The sequence below is a fragment of the Echinops telfairi genome, unplaced genomic scaffold, assembly GCF_000313985.2.
Source record: "Echinops telfairi isolate 266 unplaced genomic scaffold, ASM31398v2 ScPeMD7_443;HRSCAF=831, whole genome shotgun sequence".
In the NCBI taxonomy this organism is placed as follows: Eukaryota; Metazoa; Chordata; class Mammalia; order Afrosoricida; family Tenrecidae; genus Echinops; species Echinops telfairi.
In genome coordinates this window covers 24,349,504-24,360,316 of record NW_022104341.1, presented here as the reverse complement: position 1 = coordinate 24,360,316, position 10,813 = coordinate 24,349,504, and positions in this window count along the sequence as shown.

The window sequence follows — 10,813 nt, the reverse complement described above, 5'->3', positions numbered from 1 at the left end:
CCCTTGTCCCTGGGTTTGTTAACACTACCTTTCCCCCCATTTCCCCTTCTCCCATGTACCCCCGGAACTGTCCCGTTTTTTTCTCCTCCATATTGCTCATCCGGCCTATCTTATTTAGACAGACCTGTGGAGATAATAACATGCACAAAAACAAGACACAGCAAAACCAAGCAACATTATACAACAACAACAAACCAATGACAAAAATAAAACAAAACACAAGAAAGAAAAGCTTGTAGTTAGTTCAAGGATTATTTGTTGGCCTTTAGGAGTGTTTTCCACTCCAGTCTGTTGGGGCACCACATCCTGGCCCCAAAGTCCACCCTCAGAATTCCCTAGGGACCTCGGTGCTCCGTTCCCTTGCTGTTCTGTTGCACCCCCTTAGTGTTCTGCCTCACTGTGGCGGGATCTGATCAGATGCAATTCCCACACTGTGTCTCCGGTGTAGTCCCCTGTAGGGCTATGGGTCAGTGAGGGGCATCATGTCTCATAGCGGAACCAGCCATGTGGTCCTTTCTGTGGACTGGCTGCTCTAATTGGGTACATCATCCTCAAGGCCTGGTGGGCCAGGATGTGCTCCACTCTCTCCTCCTCCCCCTTCATCTGCTCCCGTGTGCTCCGATCAGCTATGTCCCTCTCCCGGAGCTGCAGTCAATCAGTCCTTCTGCCGTCTTCCTTATTCAATATTCAACTCTCACGTGCTTAAGAGGTGGTCCAAAATACCATGGCTTGGATCAGTTGCACCTTAGACCTCAAAGTGACATTTGCTCTTCAACACTTTAGAGAGGTCCGGTGCAGCAGGCAGGAGCCTGGTGGTGCAGTGGTTAAGTAGCTATCCTCAAGGTCAGCAGCTGGAAACCACCAGCAGCTCCATGGGAGACAGTTACGGTCTCAGAAGCGCACAGGGCTACCTCTACCTTGTCCTACAGGCATCGACTCCATGGCAGTGAGTTGGTGGCTGGTTTGGGCAGCAGATTCCTGTCGAGTTGTGTATTCTCATTAGTGACTGAAGATGGCGCCACTGTGTCAGTCACAGAGGGAAACTTCCTGTTCTGGATTTCCATTCATAGGAATTCACGTGAGGATAAAAGCATTTTGCTGCTTTTTCTAGCGTTGGCCTCTTATTCTCAGGCCTGAACAACGCTGGCAGAGGACACGTTGTTTTGTAGATGGAGCACAGTTTTCATGGTGGTTTTTGGAAATTGGGTGATTTTTTTTTAAGCTAAAGAAAAAAAAGAATTCCTCAAAAATCAATTCTTATTACGTTCCCTGTGAAAGAGTAAGCCTACAGAAAATTTCTTTCTTGCTATGCTTTTGGTCCAAGATGTGTTGGATTGCCGCCTCCTCCTTCAGACAGCTGGAGGTGGCCGAATCTATGAACGAGTACATCGCCCCAAAGGTGTAGCGTAAACGCAGAAGCGATGAAAGGGAGACTGGGAACCACTGCTGGAACCTGGCCAACTGGAATCTGCTGTGTCGAAGCGCCACGCCCCCAGTGCTGTCGAAGTGCCACGCCCCCCAGGGCTGTCGAAGGTCCACGCCCCCAGTGCTTTCGAAGCGCCACGCCCCCCAGGGCTATCGAAAGGCCATTCCCCCCAGTGCTGTCGAAGAGCCACTCCCCCAGTGCTGTCGAATCGCTACGCCCCCAGAGCTGTCGAAGCTCCACGCCCCCCAGGGCTGTCGAAGGGCCACGCCCCCGGTGCAGGCGCTCCTTGGTCCGCAGCCGGCACTTTTCCTGTCCTGACCGACTGTGGGATCCCGGCCCGGTGTCCACTGCTTTGCGGGGAGAACGAGCCCAGGAGCCCGCGTTAGTGCCACGACAGGTCGGACCTAGAGGCTGGCAGTAGGCAGAAGCGGGCCACCCGAAGCCCAGTGGATGAATTCTATATTCAAGATGCCCTGCACTTTCTCAGCTTTAAAGGTCTGGATTTTTTTGAAAAGTGTTTTTATTCCCACCCCCTCGGTGAAAACAATTTTTTTTAATGACTGATTATTTTATTAAAAGATCGTTTTATTGAGACCTCCTACAGTTCTTATAACACTCCATACATCAATTGTATCAAGCATATTGGTACATATGTTACCATCATTATTTTCTAGACATTTACTTTCTATTGAGCCCTTGGTGCCAGCTTTTTTATTTTTATCATTTTATTGGGGGCTCGTACAACTCTTATCACAATCCATCCATCCATCCATTGTCTCAAGTATACTTGTACACATGTTGCCATCATCATTTTCAAAGCATTTTCTCTCCACCTGAGCCCTTGGTATCAGTTCCTCATTTCCACCCTCCCCCTCCCTTCCCCATGTACCCTTAATAATTTACAAATTAGTATTTTTTTTCATGCCTTGCACTGTCTGATGTCTCCCCGCATCCCCTTGTCTGTTGTCCATTCCCCTGGGAGGGGGCTATAGGTAGGTCATTGTGATCTGTTCCCCCTTTCTAACCCCACCTTCCCCTTCCCGCCTGGTTTGGCTCCTCTCAATATTGGTCCCGAGGAGTTTATCTGTGCCGGATTCCCTGTGTTTCCAGCTCTTATCTGTACCAGTATACATGCTCTGGTCTAGCCAGATTTGTAAGGTAGAATTAAGGTCATGATGGTGGGGGGTTGGAAACATTAAAGAACCAGAGGAAAGCTGTATGCTTCATCGGTGCTACACTGCACCCTGACTGGCCCGTCTTCTCCCCACAACCCTTCTGTAAGGGGATGTAAATGACCAATTATTGAGACTCTACCTAGTAATATGTAACTATAGAACATATAGAACTATAAAACTTAGCTAGAAGGAGCTAAGACACTTACTTGACAACAGGAAACCAGCTTTAAGCTTCTTTTTTATTTTGACTTCAAGGCCCGGGAATGCCCCGAGGGGGTCTGTGGCTCCCCCAAGCTGCTCATGGTTGTGAACGATATTCACCTGTTTCTGATTCGTTAATAGGACAGGCCAGAGGTTCTCAATCATCAGTGGAAATTAGAATCGAAATTAGAAATTAGAATCGCTGATGGGCTTTTTGCTAGAACAGAGATTACTAAAATGGGGACCAAAGATTTGCTTTTCCGATGTCTCCAGTGGTGCTAATGAGCGGATCATGGCCCACGTTTTGGTTGGGGACCATGGGATGAAGCGAATACTGAAACAAAGAAATGGACTTAAAAGCATTCAGGAAAGCAAACAGATTTCCTTCAGGGAATCAGATATGCACACACAGATTTAATCTTTGCTACCATGCAGACAGCTTGGCTTTAAAAGGAAATAGCATGGCTTCACTGGTGAGAAGGAGGGCCAAAAAAGAGGAGACGAGCAATGTAAGTTGTGGTACAGCAGGACTGCCTGGGGGCCTCGGAGAGGCACGGGCTGCTTCACTGAGCAGAGGGCATGTTAGGGAAGAGTTCTTCTCGTACATTCCTACTTGCTCCCCTCATCATAGCTACCGAGTGAAATTCTATGGCTACATTCTCATTCCTTTTATTCTTAGACTGTGACTCTAAAGAACTAGTTGACGTTCAACCATTTCAAGAGGTATCCTATGGGCAAGAACCAATGGATTTAAGGAAGAAGTCTAAGGCAAACGGAAGGCAATAGCCACAAATAAGCCCCCAGGAATGGATGGAATGCCAGTTGGAATGTTTCAAGAAGCTGATGAAGCACTAGAAGCCCTCACTCCTCTATGCCAGGAGATTTGGCCAACTGCCTGGAAGAGATTCATGTTTGTGCCCATTACAAAGAAAGATGACCCAGTAGAGTATTCAAATTATAGAACAATATTATTGAATTGCATTCAATTATGCTTTCCTGAAGATCATCCAACAACAGTTGCAGCAGTACGTGGATGGAGAGCTGCCGGCTCTACCTGGCAGCCACATCAGAAAAGGATGTGGAGCAAGGGATATCATGGCCAACGTCAGCAATTGGCTGAAAGCAGAAACTACCAGAAGGCTGTTTACTTGGGTTTTATTGACCATGCAAAGGCATTTGACTGTGTGCACCATAATACATTATGGATAGCCTTAAAAAGAATGGAATTCCAGGACTCATATATGAGGCAGCTGTGCAAACAGAACAAGGGCATGTTGTATGGCTTACCATCAGGAAATGTGTGTGTCAGGGTTGTATCTTCTCTCCATACTTATCCCATCTGTATGCTGAGTCAATAATCAGAGAAACGGAACTATATGAAGAAGAACAGGGCATGAGGAAGGCTTATTAACCTTTGCTCTATAGTTGACATGACCTTGCTTGCAGAAAGGGAGGAGGACTTGCAGCACTTGCTGATGAAGATCAAGGATCACAGCCTTCAGAATAGATTAGAGCTTAATGGAAAGAATCTGGAAATCCTCACAAGTGGACCCATAAGTAGCATCGTGATCAATGGAGAAAAGACTAAAGTTGTCAAGGGTTCCATCTTGCCTGTATCTACAGTCAATGCCTATGGAAGCAGCATCCAGGCGATAAAATGACACAGCACATTGGGTAAATCTGTTGCACAGAATCTCTTTAAAACGTTGAAAAGCAAAGAAGTTACTGATCGGACTAAGGGGTGCCTGACTCAAGCCGTGGCATTTTCATTTGCTTCATATGCATGTGAAAGTTGGACATTGAATAAGGAAGATGGAAGAAAAACTGATGCATTTGAGTTACGGTGCTGGTGAAGAACCTTGAAAGTAGCTGGACTGCCAAGAGCACACACAAACCGCTCATGGAGGAACTGCGGCCAGAACCCTCCCGTAGAAGCGAGAACAGCACGACTTGGCATCACTTACCTTGAACGTGCTTGTGGTAATAATCCCTTTTAGAAAGATTAATAGCAGACTAGTGCCAAGGTGTGTTAGACTGGGTTGTGCAGAGAAACAAAATTCATATATGTATAATAAAGACCTTTATATGAAGAAGTCATTTCATTTCAAAAAGGCATCCCAGTCCAGTCCCAAGTCAAGTCCATGGGTCCGATGCTCACCGAAGCCCGCTCCAGACTCATGGAGTTGCAGGGCGATGACTCCGAAAGGGGACGAAGGACCAGGGAGCTCAAAGACCAGTCCAGTGGGTGTAGAGTAGCATGGATCCAAGGTCAGTGGAAACTTGGCAGGGTGCTGACAGCTCTCAAGGTCAGGTGGTCCACATGGGCCCCCCCTTGGAGGCAGACATCGAATCTCCGCCAGCAGGAAAGTGAAGCGGCAGAGACAGCAGTAATCCCCTGGTTTCCTCTTATTAAAAGGCCACACCCCTTGGAGGCATCATTAGGCTCTGAGCTGATTGACAGGTGGGCCTCAACCCCTAGCCAAGTGCAAGTTGACATACAATCTAACCGGCACACAAGGAGCTGGAGATTAACGATGTCTCAAATGCCCAACGCTTCCGTGATGCTCTTCAGCTCCGTTTTGCCCTCACTTCTCCCTTGAGTCTAGTCCCTCATGTTTCTGGGTTCTTCGAATTGCTGCAACACCCCACAGAAACTCATAAAACGCTGAGGAATTGTCTCATGTGGTGGTGGGGGCTGTTCTGTCCAAAATCCAAAGGTCAGGCTGGGGTGAGCCAAATGCAGGGACCAGAGCCAAAAATGTCCAAAAGTCGCAGCAGATCCTGCCGCTGCCACCAAGGCTCCGTCAGGAAATAGAGGTCTGGCTTTTCTGGCGAGGCCCTGGCCTCAGTATCTGTCCAAGGAAAACCAGGAGGGTGGCCTGGTTTGTGCCCGGTTCGAAGGGGGAGATCTTGAAGATGTCATCAAGGACACAAAGAGGTGGGGCCTGATTCACCCTCTGCCGTGGTCAGGTCTTAATCTCATCCTATTCCATCAGTAGAGGAAGTTCTCCCAATGGGACGATAGCCACAGGTGTACAGAGGCCAGAAGGATACTGTAAGGAATTGTGGCTATGAATCGACTGCAGTTCACTGCTGTCAGGAGAGAGCATCCCTGTGGACGGTCACTGAAGAATGACCATCATTGGCACAATGGCTGCGAAGATGGGCTCAAACAAGACCCAGTTGTGAGGATGGCGCGGGCCCAGGCAGCGCTTTGTTCTGTTGGACAGTGGGCCACTCTGGGTCCGAACCCACTACGGCCCCTCACAACAGCAGCACAGCCCCCGGGGAAGGTCGAGAGTCAGCTGCAGTGCAATGCGAGGGCCCTTTAAAGCCTCTTTTTCAGTTGGGAACGTAGGATGATAGCTTTTAAACTATCAGTAGGTCCCCCTGGCCCGCCCGGGTATTCCTTTTTGTTCTGACCCTTGTCCCCGTTCCGTTGGCTTGGGTGGTCCTGTGGTCATTGCCTTGGGGAAAGGATAGGGTGGTTGAGAGCAGAAAGGGTGGGTTCAGCACAGTCTAAACCGACAGGCCTTGTGCAGACAATAGGTTTCAAAGGGTGGCAAGAGTGCGTCTTCCTCACCCAGCTCACCACCCTCAGGGGAAAAAGGGATTTCCCAGGTTGGAGGAAGGTGTTTTAGTTCAGATGGTGTGTCAGCTTGACTGGGTCAGGATACTCAAATGATTGGCTGTCCAGATATAGTCAGATATCATATATTATAGTCAGATATTTTACAGTAGATCATTACAGGCAGGTATTGTATTAGGTGAGATCTGATATCATGTCATCATTTCCATGAGGAGATCTGCTATGAGGAGCTAATCAATTGAAAGGTAGTTTTCTTGAGGGTGGGGCTGCTCCTACTATATTTGGATGATCTGGCAAGGCTTGCTTGCACTTTGCTGGGTCTGGATCCTGCATCTGGCTTCTGGTTCTTTGGGCTTAAGCCAGCAGCCTTCTGATCAATCCTAGGACTTGTCGACAGTCTCCCATTTACCTACTGACCTGGATTCATTCACCTCTGCAGTCAGAAGCCTGCTGTCTGATCGACTGATCTTGGGTCCATCAGCAGCTGCTCTCTTACCAATCAGAAGAAGCCTCCAGCCTAACGTCTAGACCTGGAACTTGGCAATCTCTAGAACTGCGTGAGCCATTTCCTTGATATGAACCCACATCACCTGTATATATATACACACATCAGCTTCGTTGACTTGCTTCTCTAGAAAACCCAGCTTCAGAAAGCGGAAGCTAGCCAAAAGGAAGGAAAGTTTTCTGGAAGGTGGTAACAATGGTGGTGGGGTAGTGGACTTGGAGACAGCACCAGGGAAAAGGCCATGTTCAAGGGCAATCACCAATTTGCCTGGGCTGGCTTCTGGTGGAAAGGGATCTAAAATTCAAATTCAAATAATGTGTTACCAACCCTCTGCCACCCAGTCCACTCTGACTCGGAGCGATCTTATGAATGGTATTTCTCCGACTATGAGTTTTTAGGGGAGCAGAGCGCCTCATCTCTGTCCCAAGGAGTGCCGGTGGGTCTCAGTGGCTGACGTGGCTGTTAGCAAGTCACTGACCTGGCTGTTAGAAACAGGAATGAAGCCACAACAACGTGACCACGAGCTGTGGGCCCTATTGGTACTACTTTTGGAGCCACTGCAGGGAACCTCATCAAGACCCATGATTTTCGATTGGGGAAAACCAGTGGCTGCCAAGTGGACTCCCACTCACGGTGAGCCCGCCTGTGTCTGAGGAAGACTGGTGCCCGACTTTGGCCTTTCTTCTGAGGAGCTTCTGGGTGGGCTCGAACCTCCACTCTTTTCATTAGCATACAAGCATGCCAATTGCTTGTATTACGGATGGACGGGCCTCTTTGAAGTGTTGAGAAGCAAGGGTGCGATTGTGAGAACTGAGGTGCACTGGACCCAAGCCAGGGTATTTTCAATCGCATCACAGGCATGTGAAGGTTGGACATTGAGTAAGGAAGACGGAGGATGCATTTGACTTACAATGCTGGCGCCGAAAGTTGGGAGTACCGTGGACTCTCAAAGAATAAACACATTTGTCTTGGAAGAAGTACAGCCAGAACGCTCCTTAGATGCAAAAATGGTGAGACTTTGTCTTAAGTATTTTAGACATGTTGTCATGAGAGACCCGTCCCTGGAGAAGGACATCGTGTTTGGTGAAATGGAAGGGGCTGCAAAAAGAGGAAAACCTTTGACAACATGGTGACACTGAGGCTGCATCGATAGACTCAAATGTAAGAACAATCATGAGGGAAACTCATTGTGGTACCCACTGTATTGAACTGTCTGATGTGATTGAACTATGGAATGGTGTGCTATCTGTGTTAGCTCCCAATAACGTGGTTTTGGAAACACACACACACACACACACACACACACACACAAAAATGTGTTAAAAACAATGAAAACCAGTTTCATCTTTAAAACAAATCATAGTAATTATTTTTTTCACAAAACTACCATTTGAAAATTCAACAAACACTTCTATTGTTACCATTTCACATAAATCTCATTCTCTCATTAAAAAGGGATATTTCAAGAATTTTATTATCAACCAATACCTTTAGTTTGCTCAAATTAAATAACTAAAGCCTCTGACACGGGATTGCAATAATACAAGTTTATGTATGTGCAGCTGTTAGTGGAAAAATTAAACATGCACTGTCAAAATTTTTAAAACAGAAAGGTGTTTTGTAACATTTCAAAGAGGAAAATGGAAGTACAGTGTTATTCTCTTTTTAGAGAAAGACTAGTTGTGAGGATGGCACAGGACTGGGTGGTCTTTCGTTCTGTTGTGCGCAGGGTCTCTGGGGCTCACACAGAGCCCTTAACAACAGTGACAACGACAACAGCTGCATGAGAACCAGACGGGGACGGATCAGGAAGGGGGCCTGGCGTGGGCAGGCCTGCGTGGGAGGCACCTGAAAGAAGCGCTGGTCTGTGTAGAGCAGCCTCTGGTCCTCATGACCCTGGAGTGCTCTCCTCTGAGAGCTGGGGGCCATGGGAAGAGGGACACTGCTGACACACCCACTTTTGCCACTGAAAAATGGTGGAGAAGCCGATGGGAAATTGTTCCCTCTGCGGCTGGTGGGAGACCTGGGGTCCCAATGGCCCAGAAAGAAGCATTAGTCACAGAGCAGCGGAGAGAGAGGGCCAGCGGGAGTCTGCCGCCACCATGGTATCTCTCGTCCCTCTGCTCATCAGTAATGGCAAGCTTTCAAGAGTAACGGCTGCCCTTCTGGCCAAATCTTGTGCTGCGGTCTCTTTTGCTCAATTCTAGTCTGTAAACATAAGAAAGGAGGAATCTGGGAAAGCTGCTTACCGATTAGCCAGGTGGATGCAGTACAGCACAGCCCACAGAGCCGTGGAGGGTCAAAAACAGTGACCATAAAAAGCATAGCATTTATTTTAAAGGATTATTCTTAAGGACAGCTGCATAACACAAACGCAATTCATCATCAAGTGTACGGATTGCAAAATGGTTGACGTGGCAAACGCTTTGCTTTATGTATAGCCGCTATACATACACTATAGCCCATTGCTGTGGAGTTGATTCTGACTCGTGGCGATCCTCTAGGCCAGAGCAGGAGGATCCCACAGGGCTTCCACGGCTAGGCATCTGTTAGGAAGCAGGCTGCCACGTCATACTTCTGTGGGCTGGCTGGTGGGTTTGAACTGCCAGTGCTTTGGTTAGCACCACTTAACCACTATGCCACCTGGATACCTCCTCATAGACTTGTGTGTGTGTGTGTGTGTGTGCTTACCACAATGACATTTTTTTTTGAGAAGGGGGGAAAAAAGAGGAAGGATCGTTTCATTGAGTCAGTAAAGAATGCCTGCCTTGAGCATTCTGCTTTTTCAGGATCGATTTGCATGAGATCAGAGAGCCAGCAGCACATCCAGCGTTTAGACGAGATCAGAGTGAATGAGGGAGGAAGGCAAGAGTAGTTTATACCACTGGAGTCACTGAACTGTGCATGTGGACACTTGACTTCATGTGGGGTTTCCCTGTGTGTGAGGGGGCTTCTCGTATGTTCACAGTACATTGAAGATAGATGATAGATAGATAGATAGATAGATAGATAGATAGATAGATAGATAGATAGATGGATGGATGTCAGGGGGAACAGGAAATGAGGAGGTTCTGTGGGGTGGAGGGAAGATGACGAAGCAATGATAGCATGTTTACATCCTAATAGGCTGACCAAAAGGAAGGGAGTGGGATGGTGGTCCACACGACTCTAAAATTTAGGGCTGCCTTACATCAGCAGCTCTCAAAGCTAGGTTGTTCCTGTTTGATGTTCTGCAAGAAAGAGAACAGCCCAACATTTCCAGGAAAAGCTCTGAGATTTGCTCTTCTTGCAGGCTTAGGTTATTTGCTTAGCCTTTAAATATGTTTGTACAACCAATGAAAAGGGATGTGCTGATTGGCAAAGCCAGAATCACCTGTCTCCCCACCCTCTCCACACACACACTGAGAAAGTGGGGGCTAGAGGGAGCAAGTGTTCACTATCATCATCTGAACAAATGTCATGTTATGTTATGCCAGTGATAAACCCGGTTAGGAAACCACTGGAGAAGATTAACCTGTATTCTGTTGTTATTAAGGGCTGTTATCAGTGCCGGTTCACAGCAGCTCTGAGTACAGCAGACTGAAACAGGACTCGCTCCTGTACTGTCCCTCCTGTACTGTCCGCACAGCGGTTACGTTTGCGTCCATTGCTGCAGCCACTGTCAATCCGGCTCACGAAGGGCTTCCGCTCTCTCGCTGCCACTCTGCCAAGCGGAATGTCCTTCCCCAGAGGCTTGTTTCCTGCTGGTATCATGTCCCAAGTACAAGAGACCAGGTCTCACCATGCTCACTTCCAAAGAGAAACCCTTGTGCACTTCCTCAATGGCTGGTCCGTGTGCTCTTTGACGGTGTGCGGTGCCTTAGGTCTTCTCCGCCAGCACCGTGATTCCAGGGCATCCGTTCTTTGTCTGTCCAAGC